Below are 23,848 nucleotides of genomic sequence, written 5' to 3'. Positions count from 1 at the left end.
TAGCGACGTAAATTCATACTTTTAGCTACAATGAACGCCATGGCTAGACATACACAATGTTGTAGTGAGTTAATGGAAATATCTATTATTGTATTATTTCCATCGTTTAATTCCATCTTCATCTCTTCATAAAAATTTTAATCATGACAACAAATAATTTCCAAATAAACAATTTCAAACTATAGTTTTAGAAAACATAAAGAAATAAATAAATAAAGAGTTTAGAGTATTGAGAAAAAAGAACTTTTTGATATATGGGCTCCCAGGCTGGGCTGTACTAAAACGAATGGACACCCTTCTTAGTAACTTATTAATTTAAAAAATAATTATGAAGGCTCGGAAAGAAAAGAAAGTTGGTGGGGGCTCAAATAACACCACTCTATATAAAATATTTATTTTTTATTATACCAATTTCAGGTTAATTTATTTAATCCATCAACACATAATTAGTGGTATGTTACCAAATTAACGACCACATGGACTGGGATAGGTTCTAACTTTTTATATATTGCATTATTGTATATATGTTGTTATTAATCTAATTATTATTTCATTACATAGATTTTTGGATAATTTTAGTACATGATCAAGATTGTGCTTTAGATTCAAATTAAGAAAAATATATAATCAAGATATATTTGTTGCTAATGAATGTCTAAGTGAAAGTATGGTTATCCAATAAATAAAGACTTTGCGAAATCGTTATCTGTCAACAATATGGTTACCTTGTAATTCAATTCCCTTCATTATCAGTTATCTTATCAAAGTTTGAAGTACAAAATAGTGTCAACTTTAATCATGTTACCTTGATACATTTATATGAATAATATAAACTCCAATATAAATTTATATGATGCTTCTAGGGAAATTCAATATAAACTCGGTGTAAATTTATGTGATGCTTCTAGGGAAATTTTTTACCTGTAAGGTTTGAGACTTCTAGGGAAAGTCAGATTGTTAGCTTACTGCCATAGCTAGTTCCTTCATATATTTTATTGAAAAACAAATGAATACAAAATTAATAAAATTAGGGAAATTTTCCTTCCAACAATTAGTGATTAATCTAAACAACAAATATTAAGGTTGTTGTGCGTGATTTTGACACCAACAACTTGCACGTGCAAAACGCTAAGTTATTCTTAGAAGTTGCACATGATATAATTGATTCAAGTGTCAGGATAAGGTTAAACAATAACATTGAATGCAAAGACAAAATTATAAATAAGACAGATGATTTTTATAGTGGTTTGAATGCTTAAAGCGATTCCTACGTCCACTGTTTCTTTTATATGTGAGAGTTTACAAGAGGTTACATATAGCGAACAACGAGCAGAGGTATAATAACTAAGTATTTAGAGAGAATATCAAGTTAGTCTCTTTCTCGTAGGTTATCTTTGCTATTAGTTGCTATGAAAGTAAAGATTAGAGATCCCGAAAATGAGGAGAGGAGTCCTCAATTTATAGTAGTTGAATTCAAGGTAATGATTACAAATCTGCTAGTGGGTAGGTGCTGTGCAAGTCCTTCCTTGCCTCCTATTGGTTGATAACTTAGGAAATATCCTCAAATTATCTATGGCTTGGACAGGTGTGCGGTCCTCATTCACTCATAGACAAAACCTGAATCTGCTGGGTTAATGACAACCATATCCTTTCTGTCTTGGGGCGATGTGGTAGCTCCTGAATGGTGCAAAGCCTTTCTGAACTTTGATTGGTGTTTGCTGATGTAAGCTTACGTTAGCCCTGATTTTTTAGGCATAATAAAAGCTCCCCAATTCTTAAGGTTCAAGAATTGGATCTTGAGAACTTCATGATTATGCCGCGACCTGTCTTGTCTTTAGAAATGCTTGCTTGAACTAAAAGATGAGTATAGTCACATCGTTGCAGACGACCTGAAGCTGACTGTTTGATTTGACTAACGAACTGAGTGTAGTTTGTAATCTGGATGTTGAGAATTACACGAGTGACCTGGTGTGATTGTTTGCAAAGGTCTAATGACCTGAGTTAGATCTTGTCTAGTGCTCAAAAAATGTGTTTCGAACTCTATCTGTTATTTATGACCTGAAAACACTTAGAACATTTTGCTATTGAAAGATGAGAATCATCTCGTTCAGCATTCGAGTTTGACATGTGGAATAAATGTCTTATTCGAATGACCTCCTCAGATGTTATCTGTTGCGCTTGACAACTGGCTTGGTCAATAAAATAAGCTTTATTTGACAGATGTGTCTTTGCACAATAAGTTTTAGCCATGAGCATTAAATGAAAGCCATACTGAAACGACATTCCCTTTTGAAGCATTAAATGCGGATGAGGACACATTTAATGTGGAGGATATAATTATGCCGACGCTTGAGATTTTCAATATAGAAAAATGCTAGTTGATCTTTATGAAGTGTGGAGGTTACTCTTCGCATGAATTAACGACACATGGTCACAATCAATAGCTAAGACCGTGTTCCCACCCAAACATCACTTATAAAAGAATCCAAGCGTCGCTTCCACCTTATAAAACCCCAAACCCATCCCAGGTTTTTTAGAACATGAGAATCTTCAGAGAGAAAATAGTGTTTTCATACTAAAAAAAAAAAAAAAGTTCATCCTCTTCCCGGTTAATGTACACTCAACGCTATGACAGAGCATCCATTCCTAACAATCGAGAGGTAAATAAAAAACTTAGTTTTTACAGTAATGGTGGTCATGGATGTCTGATAGACTTAGAAGATGAACACTCTTGGGTAGTATTTGAAAGAAACACATTTAAGAGTTGAAACTTAGGGTATAGGTCCTTAGAAAATTATTCTTAAGAGTTTTTAGGGTTTTTTAGGACTTTGACAGCCATAGAGGAGAAACCAGGATTCTCTCTCTTTTGAGTCATCAAAAGAGATAGATTACTTAGGGTTTAAGTCACCCCTACGTGTCCTACCTTTACAGACTCAAAGGGCAATGGACATCCTTGAGATGAGAATAGCTTGAGAGGGAAGCTCGCAACCACCGGGCACCTTAGTAAGTCCCGGAAAGGTGATATGATCTACCATCACAAAAGAAGAGATTTAGAGTGAGATTGACCAGCATGCGATCGACGTGGAAGTGTATCAGTACAGGTCACACACTACTTAGGATCCTCCCAAGAGAATGGTCGCGATCTCGGAAGCGATATTCAAATATGGAGTGATAATACCCCTCCACCCCTACATTAGGTCGATCCTTGACCATTTCCAAGTCACGCCATTTCAGCTGACGCCAAATGTATATATGATAGCAGTCGTTATGTACATTGCATTTGGTGAGCACAACCTCAGTGAGCCAACAGCAGAGGAGCTCACTTGCTCCTATTATTTAAAGAAGAGCAAAGACAAAAACTCGTACTACCTTTCCAAGTGATCAACGATCAAGGGAGGGATATTTGGTTACCCCAGCAACATTGGGGCTTATGAAACCAAATACTTTCTCTTTCAGTATGATGAAGTCTGTAAATTTAAGGAACCAAGTAGGTTTTCCTTTTAATTTCCTGATTGCTTGTCTTTTAACTTTAACTTTTCTTTAATATATTAAGCTAAGGAACTCTTTGCTTCCTTGTAGGAAACAAAATGACCAAGTTGTTGGTGCTAGCTGATCGTCTTTCATCGAAGCATTTGGTTGACTACCTGACCAGAGTTTCGACGCAAAGTTGCTCGTGACTATTGCCAATCTTTGGAGATACGGGTTTTTCACACTTGACACATACTTAGATAGTTCAGCTCGTAAGTATTTCTTACACAGAAAAACCCAAGTCTTTTTTAACAAAAGTAGACTCTTTTTGTTAACGTATCCGTATGCCATGCAACAGCTAAGCCACCGAAGATTACAAAGACATCGAAGAAGTCTGAGGGGTTCACATTCCCTAGAATTAACCCAACTAGAACAGCTGGAGCAACCTCCAGCGATGTCCTTATTACGAGGACACAAACTGGTGTCGAAAGACAAACTCTTGCGGAGCGACATGAAGAAGCTCCCTAGCCTGTTGCTACTTGCCCTTCTAGAAAAAAGACTATGGGCTCAAAGACGAAAAAGAGGAAAACACTTCTAACCAAAGAAGAAACAGAATCGAAATCAGAAGGTTTCGGGATACTATTGGGCAGATTACAACCCTACCAACCTCTTTCTTCGAAGGTTGCCCCACAAGGCACTCTAGGAACTTCGTGAGCAGTTGAGGGCACCTTGGCAGTAGGTGAAGCCACAACCACTCAAAAGGAATTTAGCGAAGAGCGAATCAAAGAGGTCTCTGCCCCAAAGAGGTATGACCAATTTGTATTGGAACTATTAGGGCAAATGCCAGACTACTTAAGGCCGGTGGTCTTCACCCTTTTGGAATGCTAACTGTCATCTACCTTGAAAGGTACATGGCCTCTCAACCTACTGACCTGGTGGCCACCGCACTTCAAATGCAAAGTCCGGTAAGATGACTTGTTCTCTTCGAGAAAGTTTTCATATAAGTCAATCCTTTAGTTTTTAGAAGAAAAAACTAACTCTTTATTCCTTTCCTTGCAGCCTTTGCTTGCTCTGAATATGGCCCATAACAAGATGAAGATCAACTCTTCCAACAAGCTCCATAAAATGAAGGAAGAGATTGCTAAGTTGAAACAAGATCTTGCGACTTTAGACGAAGCTGCAAAGGTTGCCACAAGCAAGCGAACATGTATCTGATAGAAAGAAACTCTGCTCTACGAGCAGTAGGCTTCCAAAAGATTGAGCTCTAAAAGAAGGATGATGACAACAAGGAGCTCTAACTAACAGTAGCGAGGCTCACTAAGGAGTTGGGCCAAAGAGAAAAAAAAGCCGCGAGAGAGCTAAGAGTGTGAAAAGGTGGTACAAAAGACTTGAGCTGAGTTGTGGGAAAACTCAGAAAAAGAGAGAAGAGCGAGACAGATAGATCTTGAATTGGCTCATGGGCGAATCACTTCACTGACTGAGCAGATGAAACAACTGAACTTCGAGGTGGAGAGGAAGGCTGCTCATTGGGTGTTACAAGCTATTTACAACTTGCGGCCGAACAATCCTAACTTGGACATTTCCAACCTCCTTGAGGAGTATCAAGTTACTCTTCCTTTAATGATATCTGCCGAAGAGCAAAAAGAACAAGAGTTTGTTCCAGAAGACGATTATCAAGAAAATTAAGTCACTAAAAATCAAGAAAACGACCCAGAGGTCATAGTAACCGAAGTTAGGGATTCTGGTGCTCAAGGCTAGTGATCGTCCTTCCTTTTGCTTTGCGAAAAGTCTTTTGTACTTTTCATTTTGCTTTTATTGTAGCTCTAAGTCGTCTTTTATAAATATTTTGCAATATATAAAAGAACTATTGACCAATGGTGATAGCACTTTTACAGCTTAAGTATGATAATAAGGGCAAAAATGCTCAGTATTCCAAGCTCTCGATACTTTAGAACCATTAACCCGTTTAAGGTAATAAGTTCCAAGTCGTATCACCTTAGTGACACGATATGGGCCTTCCCAGTTAGGTCCCAATACCCCCCGGACTTGGTTTTTTTATACCGAGAAAGACTTCTTTCAGAACCAGGTCGCCAACCTGGAAGTCTCTACTCTTGACTTTGGAGTCAAAGAACTTTTTAGCCCGCTGCTAGTAGGAAGCTATCCTTAATCGAACATTGTTGCGGTGTTCTTCAACTAAGTCCAGACTCGCATGTAGAAGTGCTTCATTGTCTGTTACATTGTAGGATTCCCTCCGAAGTGAACCAGTTCCTATTTCTATAGGAACCATTGCCTCGTAGCCATATGCTAGCGAGAAGGGTGTTTATGAAGTAGAGGTCCTTGGAGTTATTCTATATACCCATAGAACTTCTGGGAGATCATTGGCCCAATTACCCTTGGCTGCGCCAAGCTTTGCCTTCAAGGTGTGCTTGATAGTCTTGTTGACAGCTTTAATTTGACCGTTAGCTTGTGGTCTTGCTACTGAGGCAAATTTCTTATGAATCCGCAATTCTTCACAAAACTGCTTGAATTCCTCATTGTCAAATTGTTTCCCATTATCAGAGATGGGTGTATGAGGAATCCAATAGCGACACACTATATTCTTGAAGACGAAGTCTTTTAGTTTCTTCGTAGTAATCGCAGCCAAAGGCTCTACTTCGACCCACTCAGTGAAATAATCCACTGCGACCGCCGCATATTTGATGCCACCCTTAATTACCGGCTGGCATGGGTCTGATGAGATCAATTCCCCACATAGAGAATGAACAAGGGCTGGTTATTGTTGTTAACTGGTGGGAAAAAGCTTGCGGAATGTTCACGAAGCTTTGCCACTTGTCACACTTCTTGTCAAAGTTGAAGGCATCTTCATGAAATAAGGGCCAATAATATCCCTAATGGATAATTTTATTGGTGAAAGATCATGCGGGAGTGTGATTACTACAAATCCCTTCATGTCTCATAATGTAGTTTGCTTCATTATCTATTACACATCGGAGGAGGGGAGTGCTAAACCCTTGTTTATACAACTGATCTTTGATGAGAGTGTAACGAGTAGCTCTAGTTCGCAGGAGTCTTGCCTCAGTCTTGCTGTTAGGGAGAACTCCATCTCTGAGATACTGAATAATTGGAGTCATCCAAGAAATGGATTCAGTTATAGGTACTACCTGTTCGGATGAACTGATGTTGAGGACCTCGATGTATCTAACCGAAATACTATCTAGGGCATTGGAGTCCAACGATGAGGCTATCTTGGCCAAAGCATCTGCGAAAGAATTATTAACTTTCGGGATTTACCTGATTGTATAATGCTTAAAGGGCTCGAGTGCGACCTTGACTTTCTTCAAGTAACTGATTATATTCTCTTCTTTGGCTTGACACTCTTCCAAAATTTGATTAATTACCAGCTGGAAGTCACTATTGATGTTGATCATATCTGACCTCATTTCTCTTGCTAGTCGTAGACCAGTAAATAGCGCTTTATACTTTGCCTCATTATTGATAGCTTTGAATCCAAACTTGAGGGTTCCATAAATGCGAGTCCTCTCAGGACTAATAAGCAGAAGACCAGCTCCGACTCTTCTTCTGTTCAAAGACCCATCAACATAGAGACTCTAAGTTGACAAGTTTCGAACAGTTTCTTAGATAACTTCACTAACTGGCTGTTCGGGTTCCCGATCAAGCTAATGGGAGAACTCCGAAATAAAGTCAGCAATGGCCTACCGTTTGATTGCCCTTTTTGGTCTATAATGCAGATAAAACTGACTTAGTTTCATAGCTCACTTAAGCAACTTACCCGAAGCCTTTGGATTTTGAAGGACCTACCTAAGTAGATAATTGGTCAATATATGGATGGTGTGGGCATGTAAGTAAGGTCGTAGTTTCCTGAAAGTGATCAGCAAGGTAAAAGACAATTGTTCTATCTCCAGATATCGTGTTTCGGTATCCAATAGTTGCTTGCTTATATAATACATTGGCCATTAAATACTTCCCTCTTCCCGAATGAGAGTTGTGTTGACCGCATACTGAGAGACGGACATGTAGAGAAAAAGAATTTCCTTGGGAAGAGGCTTGGATAGAAGAGGTTGTTTTTCGAGATGCTCTTTGATGCTTTGGAAAGCTTGCTCACACTCTGGAGTCCATTCAAATCTCTTGTTGGCTCTGATTATATTGAAGAATGGCAAACAACAATCTGTTGCTCTCGATATGAAGTGACTGAGAGCCACTATTCTCCTATTCAAGCTCTAAATTTGCTTTCGATTGGCTGGACTTTTCATATCTAGAAGAGCTTGGATCTTCTTAGGATTGACTTCGATTCCCCGACGGTTAACCATATACCCTAGGAATTTCCTTGAGGATACTTTGAAGAGGATTAAGTTTCATTCTATACCTCTAGAGAATATCAAACATTTTCGCGAGGTTAGCTATGTGATCTTAAGCGACATGATATTTGACCAGCATGTCATCGACATAGACCTCCATTGATTTCCCGATCTGCTAAAAAATATATGGTTAACCAAAAGTTGATAGGTCGCCCTATCGTTTTTCATACTGAAGGGCATGACTTTACAGTAGTACAATCCTCGATCTGTGATAAACGAGGTATGCTCCTCGTCAGGTGTGTACATAGGGATCTGATTATATCCTGAGTAAGCATCCATGAAGCTTAACAGCTCGTGCCCGGAAGTTGCATCAATGAGCTGATCGATTTTGGACAAAGTTAAACTGTCCTTCGGACAAGCTTTGTTGAGATTTGTGAAATCAACACAGGTTTGCCACTTACGTTGGGTTTCTTCACCAAAACAAGATTGACGACCCAACTTGGGTAATGAGCCTCCCGAATGAACCCGATTGAGAGGAGCTTATCCACCTCAACCTTAAGAGCAGCATAACACTCTGGGTCCATGGCTCTTCTTTGTTAGTGAACTGGTTTGATTTCATTATCGATGTTAAGTGCATGACATATCACATTCGGGTTGATCTCGACCATGTCAGCATGAGTCCATGCAAAAACATCTATATTCGGCCTCAGGAAGCTTGTTAAATTAGTAGCGAGCAACAGGGTGTGGGGAAATCAATGTTGTCTTCCACTGGACCGTGCTGTGATTCGATCTTGCTAATTGCCTGCTCAGGAACGCCACTGGCTTCCCTTTCCTTTTGCATGCTATTTGCACACTAATCTTACATAGCAGTTGTGAGATTCATGCTGAGACCCCTTGACTTCCCTACACCCTATCGAAGTGGAAAATTTCATCTTCAAATGATAGGTGAGGTGACAGCTTTGAAGTTTCGTAATAGAGTTCGTCCCAATATGCCATTAAAAGCAAACAGACAGTCTACCACTAGAAACTCTATCATCTTAGTCATTTCGTGGGTCTCACCCAAAGTGACTGGAAGTGCAATCGTTTCCTTAGGAATCAGATGATCCCCAGTAAAGCCATAAAGGGGGATAGAGACAGGCTTAAGATTTTTCTCCTCCAATTGTATTTCCTCGAATGCTTGCTGAAACAAGATGTTCACGACGCTCCTATTATCCACCAACATTCTATGGACTTTACACTATTCTATTTTAGTTGTGATGACTAGTGCATCCTTATAAGGGTGATGTAATCATACCGCTTCTTTCTTTGAGAAGGTAATCTCCTCTTCTCGACTCATCTTAATAGGTCGCGACGCCATGTTTAACACACTCACGACCTTGTGACGAGCTTTTCAAGCATACTTCTTCTAAGCACCTTAAGAATTTCCTGTAATGTGTGGTCCTTCGAAGATAATCCCCACCAGATGGAGACCCTTGAGAACACGACGCTTACTTCCACGGCCTTCTTGATCCTTCTACCCCATGGGGGTTGGACCATCAACATACTCCTTGAAGTGCCCTTCTAAATGAGGTTTTCAATAAGCTACTTAAGAGCTCGACATTCATCGGTATGGTGCCCATTATCTTGATGATAACAGCAATATTTCTTGTTATTTCTCTTAGAAAGGGGATTTTTCAAGGGCTTTGGCTTTCCTAGCAAATTAACTTCTTATGATTTATCTAGAATGGCTAATACCGATGCATTTAGCAAAGTAAATAAATTCTTGTCGCGATAGTGACGAGGGACTTGGGCATAGAATTTCTTGGGCTCAAACTGTTGTTTCTTTCCCTTTCTCTGATCATCATCAGCCTATTTGTGATTAGGTCTTCTACTACTTTCTCCTTAGTTTTCCTCCCTCCGATTAGGGGTACTGGTCAAAGGATCGGGATCGTGGTGATTCAAAGAAGCCATTGGGTTCTCTATCCAGAGATATTTCTCTGTGAGGTTGTAGAAGCCAGTGAGGGAAATATCGTCCTCAAATTCCAATTTCTTCCATATGTCGGTTTGCAGACAAACTCTAGCAATAATGAAAGTTTGAACTGAATCTTCGGGTGTATTAGCTACCTTATTTAGCTCCTTGTAGAACCTGTTAATATAGGACTGGAGGGATTCATTCATCTCCTTCCGTATGTTGCTAAGATACCTCAACGACATTGAGAACTTCCTATTAGCCTGGAAGTGTCTTAAGAATAACGAACTCATCTGCTGCCACGAGTTGATAGATCCTGGTGGAAGCAATCTAAATCAACACGTAGCATGAGCATTTAGAGTCACTACTAAGATCAGAATTCACATTGAATGCTCGCATATTGGGTATTCTAAATCTTGATGGGAGAGGAGCAATCAAAACTACTAGAGAAAAAGGAGATGCCTTAACGATTTGCCCTTGCTCATTCTGTTGAGCACTAAGCTAATCTAGAGCCCACTATAACTACTCAATATGAGGAAGTGGAGCCACCTAGGGATCACTTTCTACAATGTGGGTTCGTTCCCCACGATTACGATTAAGGAAAGACTACAGATCGGACTCTTCCACGCCTTGGCTGGAGCCTTCGTCATATCTTGACACATGCTGGCTAGAGCCATGTGAAGAAACTGAATGGCTTGAGGAGTTATCCCAACCTCTGCGGTGGTTAGAACCAACCCGTGCACGGTGGGTATTTCCTTCACGGTGATGGTCGAAACCATCATTCTAGTGGTAATGGGAATCTACCTGCCGAGCACTCTTGTGGGGGTTCCCTTGAGATGTGGTGTGAGACAGCTCACAATGTGACATATCGCCAAGTCGCAAAGCTATAGGTATTCTACCTACTTCACGACCGGTATTCACTGGCCTTTTCAAGCCTTTTGGCCCATAGTCAGCCACCTGCTTTCCCTTATTTTTACGTGCTATAGTGCACGTGGTATGAGCTTTCCCCCGTTTCCATGCTTTAGTGTGACCTATAGGCATTTTTGGAGGCGGCACCACCTGATCGGAATTAAGTGGTACGACGTGATCCAAATGATCTAACCTTTGGTTAACTGTTTGGAGGGTATTGTTGAACCTTTCTAGATAATCCATTATATTTGGACCAGGTTGAGAGGTTGAGAGGTTGAGGGGATGCCCACCACGGTGCTTTGAGGAGCCAGAGGTACTTCGGGAGAAGTAACATCCTGCACCCAGGGGATCTCCTTGTTATTGACACTGGCGCACTCAGTTTCAAGATCTTAAGCCTTTTGTAGATAGAACTGATTAATCAGAAATAATTGGATGAAGAGCTGATGCGAAATAAATGCTGCCCCTCCTTCTAGCGCCAAACTATTGATGCGTGATTTTGACACCAACGACTTGCACATGCAAAATGCTAAGCTGTTCTTAGAAGTTGCACACAGTATGATTGATTTAAGAGTCAGGATAAGGTTAAACAATAATATTGAATGCAAAGACATAATTATAAATAAGACATGATTTTTATAGTGGTTTGGATGCTTAAAACGATTCATACGTCCACTGTTTCTTTTATATGTGAGAGTTTACAAGAGGTCGCATATAGCAAACAACGAGCAGAGGTACAATAACTGAGTATTCAGAGAGAATATTAAGTTAGTCTCTTTCTCGTAGGTTGTCTTTGCTATTAATTGTTATAAAAGTAAAGATTAGAGATCCCAAAAATGAAAGGGGTAAGTCCTCTACTTATGGTAGTTGAATTCAAGGTAATGATTACAAATCTGCAAGTGGGTAGGTGTCATGCAAGTCCTTCCTTACCTCCCATTTGCTGATAACTTAGGAAATATCCTCAAATTATTTGGGGCTTGGACAAGTGTGCTGTCCTCATCCACTGATAGACAAAACCTGAATCTGCTGGGTTGATGACAACCTTATCTTTTCTATCTTGGGGCAACGTGGCAGCTCCTGGACAGCACAAAGCCTTCCTGAACTTTGATTGGTGCTTGCTGATGTAAGCTTATGTCAGCCCTGATTTTTTAAACATAACAAAGGCATATTTAAAAAAAAAAAAAAAAGATTAAATTAAAGAAAAAAATACAGAGCGAAAGATTCCAAACATCACATATAAGGTGCATTGGTTGGGGGTAATCTCCTATTGCTCTAGTAATGTCATCTTATATTACTGTCATTTTAATGTTTGGTTGTCAAGTAATAAAAGATTCCGATAATCCTTAAATACCAATAGTAATTACTGTAAGTTATATATGTGGTAATCTGATTACCACCTATTTCTTAAGTATTCTAAGATTATTGGGTAATCTTAATTTTATTACCATTTTACCCCTAATTAACAAAAATTCCAGACAATAATGTCCTTGTTCTAAAAACAATTTAAGGAAATATTTATGGACTATTTTAACCTAATACACAAGATTTTTAAGACATTATTACCCTTGTATTTCTACCAAATTACATCCCCAAATTAATACCCTAGCCACCCACCACCACAGCCAACCGTTGGCCACCATCGCCAATGGCGAAATGACGATCAAACATAAGGGGAGGTAGATCAAGTGCTTGGGAGTCCAAATAGGTAGTTGGAGAGCCCAAATGTCGCTAGAAAGTGAGCAAAATCTTGCGAAGAAGTTGAACGGTCACTGGTAGAATATGAATAGTCACAACTAATCTTTGACATAATCAACGTGGGAGAGCTCGGGTGAAGGTGGAGATGAAGCTATGTTGGCTGATTTACACTAGGGAAGGGCAAACGACGCCGCAAAATGGATGAAACACCATTGGAAGCCGAATGACGTCGACGGTGGGGGAGATGAAGTGTCACAGCGGCATGGAGGAGATGAAGAGGATGGCCAGTGATGGGGGAAGATGAAGGGTCACCGGCCGGCGGCCAAAGGAGGTGAGGGTTGGCGTCGGCTGTGATCTTGGGTGATTAGGGGTATTTTTTAAAATTTTAAACTTTTATTGTGGCTGTGGTATTTTAGCTAAATTCTCAATTATAAGGGGTTAAAAATTAATCCAAATTTTAATAATAATAATAATAATAATATTAAAAAAAATAAAGGATAATTCAGCAAAATGTTTCTCTCGGAATTCTTTTATTCATCACAATCAAACATATTAAATATTTATACCCACTAATTTATTCCAATATAACCAAACATATTTAATATAACATTTCTAATAATCTTCAAGGTAATCTATCTTCTCATTAATATAACATTCCCAATAATACAATATTCTCTTAATCACATGCCCCCATATAGTTGTTGACGTTGATGTATAGGATGAAACATAGCTCAGAGAGGGTATAAGGCTAACCACCTGCTGATCATGGCTAAACATTCTTTAGGCTTGTACTCTGGAGCAGTATGGCCCCCTCCCTACACCCAAAAAACAATGCTACAGAATTAATTATCTCCTCAATTAATTAACTGATTCAGAAAAATATATTCGAAAAAAATATTCTTGCCTTCACTGTGGCATATGTCAAACTATAAATGCTTTCTATGTAGCGCATCCAGTATCTACAAAAGAACCATAAGATAAATTCATTAAGTGTATGTCTAAAGCTGATTAATTAATGATAAATTCTTATACGAAAATTATTAGTTAACCAACCCTGCAACTTGACCTTCAACAGACCATGGTTGCCAACCGCTGTCAATTGTCAAATTTAGTGATTTGATCCATGTTTCTGTTCCCACATATGGAATTACCATGTCAACATCCCCGCTGTGTGTCAAGATATATAAGAAAGTTTTAGCTCTACTGATAACAAAATATGAAAGGGTAAATATAATAAGGGAGAGAAACGGTAATCTCATAAGAAGACTCGTATAACTTGTAATGTGAAAACCTAAACATTGTATAACATAAACTTCTAAAATAAGAATTTACAAGTTATAAATTATGACGTTTTTATTAAAACATACTGATATCTATTTCTATATTTATATAAATCCTTATGTTTCCGCAATTGTTTGATATTTCTTCATTTATATATGTTCACGAATACAACAAAGCATAAAAAAAAGGTAGAAAATTTATCCAATTACCTGTAAATCAGAACTCGATAACCTCTCTTGATTAGGTTTCGATGATAATTAAGACTACTTGTTATATCTTCCATGTAAGATAAACTTTTATTGCATCTTGCCCAATCCTTTATTGTTCCCTGCTCATAATTTGTTATTAATTTATTTCATTAGCAAAATTATTTTAAAAATTTTGGATGCTACTCATCTCAGACATACCTCTCGAACTCCTAGAGCTCTCTGAACACTTTTATCATTTGCCCATTCGTATGAGTAGTAGTAGTTATAAACCTATATAACCATAAAAAATGCATAAAATTATGTGCACTTTTTGGGGTTACTTACACTTTCATCCTTAAGGTTTGAAGCATATTCACTTACCTCCAATGCTATGAGATATGAACAATTTAGTCCAATCAGGTGAGACTTTTCAATAAAAAGTCTAGACTTTTCAATAAAAATTTCACCTGATTGGACTAAATTGTTCATATTCCATTATACTGGAGGTTGATAAATATATTCTAAACCTTAAGGATGAAAGTACAAAATAACCCGCATTTTTTGTGTCTACCTTTTGTAGTTCAAATTGTAGCAAGTCATATATAATACAATTACCCGACACCAGGGAGTTGGAGGTCGAGTTGGCGAAAGGAGAAAATCAGAAAAATCTTGTTCCATAAAGATGGAGCGATGCCAGTTCAATAGCTTTGGTTTTGGCGATGCATCAATACTACAATCAGGTTCCAATATGTTGGCCGAATATAAATTTTGAGTGCACTGCAAATTCAATCGGTACGTTCAGTCTTGCTAATTAATTATACGAGTTTATTAAAAGATAATAATAAAAGTGTTGTTCTACTCACAGTTGTGACATTTTGAAGATCAGCTTTACATAAACCATTGCTTGGATCTACATTAACATACTCACCCTTACAATTTATTTTGGCTGACTGAAAATGAAAAAAGAAAAGCATTGCCAAATAACAGGTTGTATTTATGACAATAAAACTAATACAAAATAATTAATAATGTGTTAATGTATAAAGAAACATATATGTTTGGAGAATTCACCTCGTAGATTTCATGGGTGATTAGTGCCTTTAGATAAGAGAACTGAATTCTTGAATTTATGTCTTTGTTTGCATCTGTAACTGGGTTGCCAAGTACATATCCCTGTGAGTGATAGTACTTGTTAGTATATAAGACTGAAGGAATCCAGGCACTGATATTAGTTACATGTAAATGAAGTTAATTTATTTAATTGATTTTCGATATACTTTGAGATTCAATATTGGTTCGATCCCGGCATCAAGACCTATAAAAAGAAGGAAAAAATAAAATAAAATAAGAGAGACAGATAGACACTTTGCTGAGAATAAAAGCTGAAACCAATTAGTGGAAAAAAATGCATAAGTTACCTTCAGATATTTCCTGAACAACGATTGGAACAATTATGCCCGAGTAAGAATCTCCAACAATGTAGAGTTGATTCTTGAGGAATTTGGGATGAGCCATAAGCCACTGCAAACAACTCAATAATAGAAATTTGATATAAATTGTAAACAGTACATCTAGCCTACTGACCATATTTAGTGAATAAAAAAGCGTGACTTTATGAATCATGTTCTTATACTCTTATAAACATATATGTTTGATATGTACGTTGTGTCGAAGTGATGTTTTTAGTGGAGTTGAGAGGAAAAGAAAATTATTGAACTCGGTTTTCATTACTTGAAATTGCACATCAGCCGAGTTTATATACGTAGTTAGCTTTGTACAGCTGTAGTGCCGACTCAGCTAAATGACTACTTCACACAAATTGCAAAGAAAAGCTTTCCACCAATAAGAAAATGGCATAGCAGCTTGTGCGAGAAGGGTTAGTCCTACTTCAACTATGTTTCTATGCTTTCTCTCTATTGCTCTATTCTGCTGATGTATGTATGAACATGAATATTTTATAGCACTTCCCTAATGCTCAAGATAAGAAACAAGACTTGAATACTTGCTGTCATGATCTGTCTGTAATGCCTTGATATTACTATCAAAATGTGTTTTAACAAGTTGATGAAATTTCTCAAAAACAGTCTTCTGATAAGAAAATATCTATGCTATTAATATAATAATAATAATAAAAGAACATAAATGTTCTGGATAAATTAATGTTATTAATATATCAATTTTATTAATTGAAATACATAATAGTTATGTGATTGATTAATTTATATGGGTAATTACTTGTTGAACTAGTCCAGTCTCTAAGGAAAATGATTATTTAAGACGTCTAGATAAAAAAAAAACTATTTCATCAATTAAAGTTTGTAATATAAAAGCCAAATAAGAATGCTTACTTGATTAATAAGTTTTTTATTAGAAAAATATAAATTTGAAATTCATTTGTAATTAATATATTCTTACACACACACACACACAAAAATAAAAAAAAAAAAATAAAAAAAAAACACGCATAAAGAACTTGAAAAAAATATAAATTATTATCATCAGTTGACATTCTAACCATTGTTTTAAAACCTGACACGCTGTGAGACCTGGCAAGATGATCGAGTCACAGGTCGATCGGTCAAACCGGTTGGACCGATTGATTGGATCTATAGCTTCAGCAATAAAAGTATTTTTAAAAAATTATAATTAGTCCTTAAATTTTAGTATATTATAAAAATATCCCTAAAAATTTATAAATTAGTCTCTAAAATTTAATTTATTTTGAAAATACCCTATTAGTCCCTAAAGTTTTGAAATATTGCAAAAAGACCCCTAAAATTGCAAAGTAGCCCCTAAAACCAAATAAGAATTTTTACTTGATTAATAAGATTTTAATTAGAAAAATATAAATTTGAAATTCATTTGTAATCAAGAAGTTTGGCAAGTAACCTATTTATGAGATAGGCTGTTGTATGAAAAACATGCCACCAATAAGAAAGTGGCATAGCTCTGCAAAAAGAGTTAGTCCTACTTCAACTATGTTTCTATTCTTTCTCTCTACTGCTCCATTCTCTTGATGTATCTATGGACATGAATATCTTATAAAAATTCCCTAATGCTCAAGATAGGAAATAAGACTTGAATAGTCCTTGCCATGATCATTCTGCAATACCTTGATATTACTAGGAAACTGTGTTTTAAGAAGTTGATGAAATTTCTTAAAAATAATCTTCACTTCTTATAAGAAAATATCCGTGTTATTAATATTAATAATTATAAAAGAACATAAATGTTCTTGATAAATTAATTTTATTAATATCTCAATTTTAATTAATTAAAGTACATAATAATTATGTGATTGATTAATTTATGTGGATAATTGCTTGTTCAAATAGTCCAGTCTCTAGGGAAAACGATTATTTAAGACAACTAGATAACATCAATTAGAGTTTAGAATGTAAAAACCAAATAAGAATTTTTACTTGATTAATAAGATTTTAATTAGAAAAATATAAATTTGAAATTCGTTTGTAATTAATCTATTCTTAAAAAGAAAAATGCATAAAGAACTTGAAAAGAATATAAACTATTATCAGCAATCGATATTCTAACCATTGAAAGTTGCTCTACAAAAGTAGTTTCAAACATAAAATCAATGAAATTAATATTGATTATTCTTTGAATTTAAAAACTTTTTCTATGTTTCGATACACTGAAAGTCAATCCTGACCCTATATTTAATTTTCAATTTTGATATGCTATTATTAATCAGATATATATAACAAATTTAGCTCACCTTTCTTAGAAAAGAATAGGTTAATGCTGCTGAAAGTGTATCGGTCATGTTATATCCTTGCCAACTTTTGGCATATGAGAATCCAGTGCCAACGGGTGCATCTAAAAATATTATGTTGGCAACCTGAATATATACAATAAGATCAAAGAGTTTTATTTATCAATTTAATAAAAATATATGAGGGAAGAACGATTAATTAATCATCCACCTTTGTCCACGAATATGGATTCAACACAATGTTGTAAGTTCTCCCCGGAATTTTTGTAGTCAAAGGACAATGGACCTACAATAGAATTTTAAAATAAGTGAAGCCAAATCCAATTCCAATAAGGAAATCTCTTTCCAATAGTTAAAAGAGTCGACTATATAATAATGAAATTTAAACGTTTTGACGACTATAAGAAAAATAAAATACAATTTCATAGACAAGCAGAAAAGCCAGAACAACCAGGCCTCCGGTGAGCCAAAGCAAAGAGGATCTCTTCAGGACTACTTTCGGATTCAATGAAGTTAGAATATGCTCGTTATCCAAATCGCCCACTCCAATATAACTTCAATTCAAAACAAGAGTAAGTTCTTCGTATATTCGTCATATCAGATTAATAATGAAAACATAAAGAAATTATAACTCACCCTGTTTCGAGTTTGAATGGAAGATTACCAGGAAAGCTGGCAGTTTTTAATGATTGAGTATGAGTCTGAAGACCAGGTTAGTGACAACCAGAAAAAGAAGAAGAAGAATTACATGCGTTGTCATGTTTATCAGAAAGCTTATAGAATGGGTGAATTAAAGATATATTACTTAAATCCCACTTATCTCTTATAATTCTCAATTAATTAAATTAAATTAAATTAAAATCAGTCTCATCATACCATCTCATTCAATTGGTTTCAATTTGTCATCTAATGAGAAGTAGAAAAGAGCCAATTAATTGCGAAAGAGATAATTGGACAGTCTCGGGGCGGCTCCCCTTAGTAGATAGCTCTTACCATTCAAAACTACTCACTAGGCTTTGAATGGTACTTAGTTACACCTAACTTTCCAATATATAGAAAACCATTTTCTCAATTCAATAATTTGTACCCGTACTACAACAAAATGGGAACATTATCCTCCCTTCAGTCCATTTCTTAATAATTGAGCTACTTTTAATACGGTATACACTGTACTACTTCACATTTAATACACATATATTTTACAATGTGGAACAATAAGATTTAAACCCACATAAATAATCGAAAATAAGAGTGTTCTTCATCTAATGTATCTTCTTTTATAATAGGCATTAGGATGTAAATTAAGGAATTCCTCTTCGTGGAACAAATTAGAGTTAGGTAAGGACTCTTGTAACAATAGCCAATGGAAGATTCTTCGTAATGACGTTTTGATAAAAGTTAACATATTATCTTATTATACCGCATGTTATTCTCTTTTTTGTTTTTTAACTCTGTTTTCCTATTAATGTAGAGTCCACTGTTAAGAATCTACATTATGCTTAAAAAACGTGTATGTTTATTCATCTATCCATCCACTTTTTTATTAATACGGAAAACAAAAGAAATGGTAATGCTCAAGTCCAAATAATTAATGCTTAAGTAGAACAAATTAATGGTAATGTTATCTTAAAATTTATTAAAATTGATATATGATATATAATAATTAACAAGTAATAGATGATTGATAAAGATATGTGAAAGGGTCAAAGTGAGGGATTATAGATATGAGGACTAGATTGATATTTAGAAAGAACTTTCATCAAGTTTGAAGCATTCTCTTTGCAACCGTGTATTTATCTCTTTTATCCATATATACAAAGATCTCATCTAATGCCTTTAGGCAATCAAGAGGACAAGAGACAAATAAAGAGATAGGTATAAATCATGGATTGAATCATTGATTTAACACTTGTCAACAACGATTAATGGCAAGCCAAATTTGTGAAAGAGAACAATTTGGGGACCTCGAGATTTTTGTTAACACGATTGATGGCAGCCTTGGCGCCCCAATTAGATGGCTCTACTGTAATATCCCACTTGAGGTACGTACTTAAGATTTGCTGTATTAGTTAAAAGTTTACTGTTTCAGTTTCAATTGAATTTTTTGTTGTCATGTTGAGTTGGTTGAAGGTTTCCTTGAAATTGGTTGAATTTTGGTGAAGTTTGGAAATCCAATCTTCGCCGCGGCAGGAGGAGGAGTTTGCACCCATGGGGTTCTTGCCCTGTTTCGCCGGCGACGGAAAGTGTTCGACGCGGCGACGAGCCTAAACAAAGTTTCTTGAGTTTTCTAGAGAATTCTTCTTTTGGGGCATAATGACCATTCTACCCTTAATTAGTAGGAAAAGTGGAGAGTAAAATGTAAGGAAATTGAGTAAGATTGTGTTTGGATGGGGGTGTATTTGAAAAGAATCAGGATGTAGATGGAATTTCCAAGGAAGGGCAAGGGCAAAATGGGAAAGGATGCTTATAATAGAGCAAAAAGGGGTTAAGTGTAGAGAAACCCTTTAGTCCATCCATTCCACCGCCTCTTCCATTTGCCTACTTTCTCTCATTTTCTCCATCCAATCTTCCAAGATTTCTAAGGGAATTAAGAGGGGTTTTGAGTAAAGATTTCATCTAAAGCATCCTAAGGTAGATTCATGCTTTAGATGTGAGTTTTCTTATAATTGTAGTGAAGTCTTATTTGGTTGTTTGTTTTTGTTTGTGTTTGAGTTGTAGAGAAGAGAAAGACAACAAAGGAAAGGAAAAGTGCTAAAGAAGTCATCTTTTCACAAGGTAAGTAATCCAACCAACTTGAGTTTTGAATAAGCTTTTGAGTAGAGATGTACGCATATCAGTATGTAGAATGCTTGATGAGAAATTGAGTTGAGATAATAGCTATTTTTGTGGTTGTTGGATAGACTCCATGTATGAGAAGTGTTGTTGATGTGTGATGAGAAATGGGATTTGAGATGAATTTTGAGAGATGTGGGGTAAACCTTTTTGGAAGTGCTTTTCTTGACAGGGATTATGGTTATTGGGAGTTTTCTTCCATTTTGGATGACTAGGAGATGAAGTATAGTAGTAATTTTAGTAGAGTGTTTATATGCACATGATTTGTTTGATGAAATGCCTAAGTGAAATCTGCCTGTTCACTGCCGTGACTTTTTAAGTAAATTTTGGGCATCTTACGAACTGAACTGGGCTGAGACCAAACATAGAAGTTATAGCCCTGTTTCTAAGATTTAAAACGAGACCAAAATTGTAGCAATCCGAGGTGTATACCGAAAGTTATGGTCTTTTTAGTGTGACTTGTGCAGAAGACGGTTTTGAGGAAATCTAGTATTTGGCATTTCATTAGCATGATTGAGCTTGAGTGAGCTTGAGCTAGCTCTACACCTTTGTTTTACACTTAAGAAGTAGCTTGAGATTTAGTAAAGAATTTGAGTATAAGTCTTTAAGAGCAGAGAAAGAGAATAGAGTAGGTTATGCGATGGGAACCCGTGATAATGGGTAGAGTATTCCCGCATTAGCCGCATTGAAGAGCGGCATGAGTATGAGATAGAGAAGTGTTGTAGCCCTTGGAGTGCATGCGGATGAGGGCTATACTCGAGTACCCGAGAGAGAGATTATACACTTACATGGCCCAGGGTTCCGAATCCATGCATAACCGAGTCCGATCGGCTAGAATGAGTAGAGGTCACGTAGAGTGGGCGAGTCCCGCCTTGCCTCCGGTAAGATGGGGCCGTGACTTACGAAAGATTTATTAGAAAAGAGTTCTAAGAGAGAGAAAGAGAAAGAGAAAGAGAGAGAGAGAAGTACCCCAAAGAGAAATTGAATGAGGAGTTGTAAGGAAGAATTAAGAGAGAGAGTTACGGGATAGAATGAGTAGAGGATTTACTTACTGAGCATTATTTTAGTGCTCACCCCGTTGTTTTCCTATGTTTTGCAGATCCAGGTGAACGCAGTCGGATGGACGTCGACACGCAAGGGGAAGCGATTACACTGTCCACCATGTTTTAATACCTTTGTACACATTATAAGTTTGTGTAAAAATGTATATGTTTGTAAAGATAATATATATATATATATTTAATAAAAGAAAAATTTTGGCCCAATTTCTTTATATTATTTTTTTATTTTATTATGAGAATTTGAGTAAAGTGGCTATTACATCTACCACCCAAAGCTAGCCATGCAGCTTTAACTTGTAAAAGTAAATTACATCTAACTTTCCAATGTATAATCGAAAATCATATCTCAAAGTCATGTTTACTTTTAAGAATTGGTAAGAGAACGAATTAGATTCTCAATTCCCTTGTTTACTTACTGTAATTGAGTAAAGCATGAGAATCCTATAAATAATCAATTCCATAAAAAACATGGGTACTAAAAGATTCCTTCAAAATTGTTATGCCTAAAAAATAAGGGCTAATGTAAGTCTACATCACTGCTCCAATCAGATTTCGAAAAGTTTTGCGTCGCCCAGGAGCTGCCATGCCGCCCTAAGACAGAGAGATACGACGGTCACCACTGGCAGATTCAGGTTTTGTCTATGAGTGAATGGGAGTCGCACACTTGTCCAAGCCCCAGGTAACTTGAGTAATATCCTAAGTTATCAGCCAACGTGAGTAAGGAAGGACTTGCACGGCACCTGCCCACTGCAAATTTGTAATCATTACCTTGAATTCCTCTACTATAAATAGAAGACTCCCTTTCTGATTTTCGAATTCCTGAAAAAAAAAAAAAAAAAAAAAAAAAAAAAAACCCTTATTCTGATTGTAATCTATATTCTTATAGCAAAGATAACCTACGAGAAAGAGACTGACTTGATATTCTGTATAAATAATCAGTCATTGTACCTTTGCTCGTTGTTCGTTATACGAGACCTCTTGTAATCTCTCATATATAAGATAACAGTGGAAGTAGGATTCGCTTTAAGCATCCAAACCACTTTAAAATCGTCTTTCATTTATTATTTAATCTTTGCATTAGATAATCTACAATCATTCATGTGTAACTTCTAAGAGCAGCTTAACACTTTGTATGTGCGAGTCATTAGTGTCAAAATCAAGCCTCAATAGTTTGGCACTAGAATGAGGGCCTGATTTAGTATTCGCTCTTCATCATGAATCTTTGATCAACCAGTTCTATTCGCGAACAAATGGCTCATGGTCTTGAAGTTGAGCGACCTAGTACCAGATACGAGGAGATCCCCCGGGCGCAGGATGATGCTTCTCCTGAAGTACCTCCAATTTCACAGAGTATTGTGGCGGATATTCCCTTGAGCTCACAACTAGACCCAACTGTGAGGAATTACTTGGAGAAGTTCAACAATACTCTCCAAACGGTCAGCTGAAGGCTAGATCGTTTGGATCATAACACCCAATTCTGATAAAGCGGTGCTGCCACCGAAGACGTCTATAGGTCATGCTAAAGCGTGGAAGTTGGCGAAAGCCCATGTCGTCTGCACTACAGCGCGTAAAGATAAGGGGAAGCAGGTGGCCAATAATGGGCCGAAGGGCTCTAAGAAACCAACGAATACTGGTTGTGAAGCAGGTAGAATACTTGTGGCTTTGCAACTTGGTGGTATGTCGCATCATGAGCCATCCCACGTCACATCGCATGGGCACCCCTACAAGAGTGCAAGGTAGGGAGATTCCCATTATTGTCGATGTGATGGTTCTGACCATCACTGCAAGGGAAATGCCCACCATCCGCTGGTCAGTTCTGACCACCATGGAGGTCGAGATAGCTCCCTTCACCATTACATGCCTTCATATGGCTCTAGCCAGCATGTGTCAAGGTATGCTGGAGGATCCGACCAAGGTGAGGAAGAGTCCGACCTATGGATTTTCCTCAATCGTAATCGTGATGGTCGAACCCACGTCGCGAAAAGTGATCCCCAAGTAGCTTTGCTTCCTCAGATTGAGGAATTACAGCGAGCTTTGGATCAAATTAGAGCTCAACAGAACGAGTGAGGGCAAGTCGTTGAGGTGTCTCCTTTTTCTCCAATAGTATTGATTGCTCCTCTCCCGTCAAGATTTATAATGCCCAACATACGAGCATTCGACAAGAATTTTGATCCGCAGAATCATCTCTATGAGTTTAACGACCTCATAGAGCTTCACCAAGTTTCCAACTTGGCTAAATGTTGCTGCTTAGTAGTGACTCTAACTACCCATGCCAAGGACTGGTTTAAATCACTCCCATCGGGATTTATTAATTCGTGGCAATAGATAAGTTCATGATTTTTGAGACACTTCAAGGCTAACAGGAAGTTCTCAACGCCGTTGAGCTATCTGAGCAATATACGGTAAGAGAGGAATGAGTC

The 23,848-nt window shown here is 37.0% G+C and overlaps 1 pseudogene; it reads right to left on the bottom strand.

Moving 5' to 3' along the window:
* Positions 1 to 13,020: 13,020 nt before the first annotated feature.
* LOC116130436 lies at positions 13,021 to 22,371 on the bottom strand (annotated as a pseudogene).
* Positions 22,372 to 23,848: the final 1,477 nt, after the last annotated feature.

Source organism: Pistacia vera, unplaced genomic scaffold (genome assembly GCF_008641045.1).
Source record: "Pistacia vera cultivar Batoury unplaced genomic scaffold, PisVer_v2 Contig220, whole genome shotgun sequence".
In the NCBI taxonomy this organism is placed as follows: Eukaryota; Viridiplantae; Streptophyta; class Magnoliopsida; order Sapindales; family Anacardiaceae; genus Pistacia; species Pistacia vera.
This window is presented reverse-complemented; position numbering and strand designations above follow the sequence as displayed.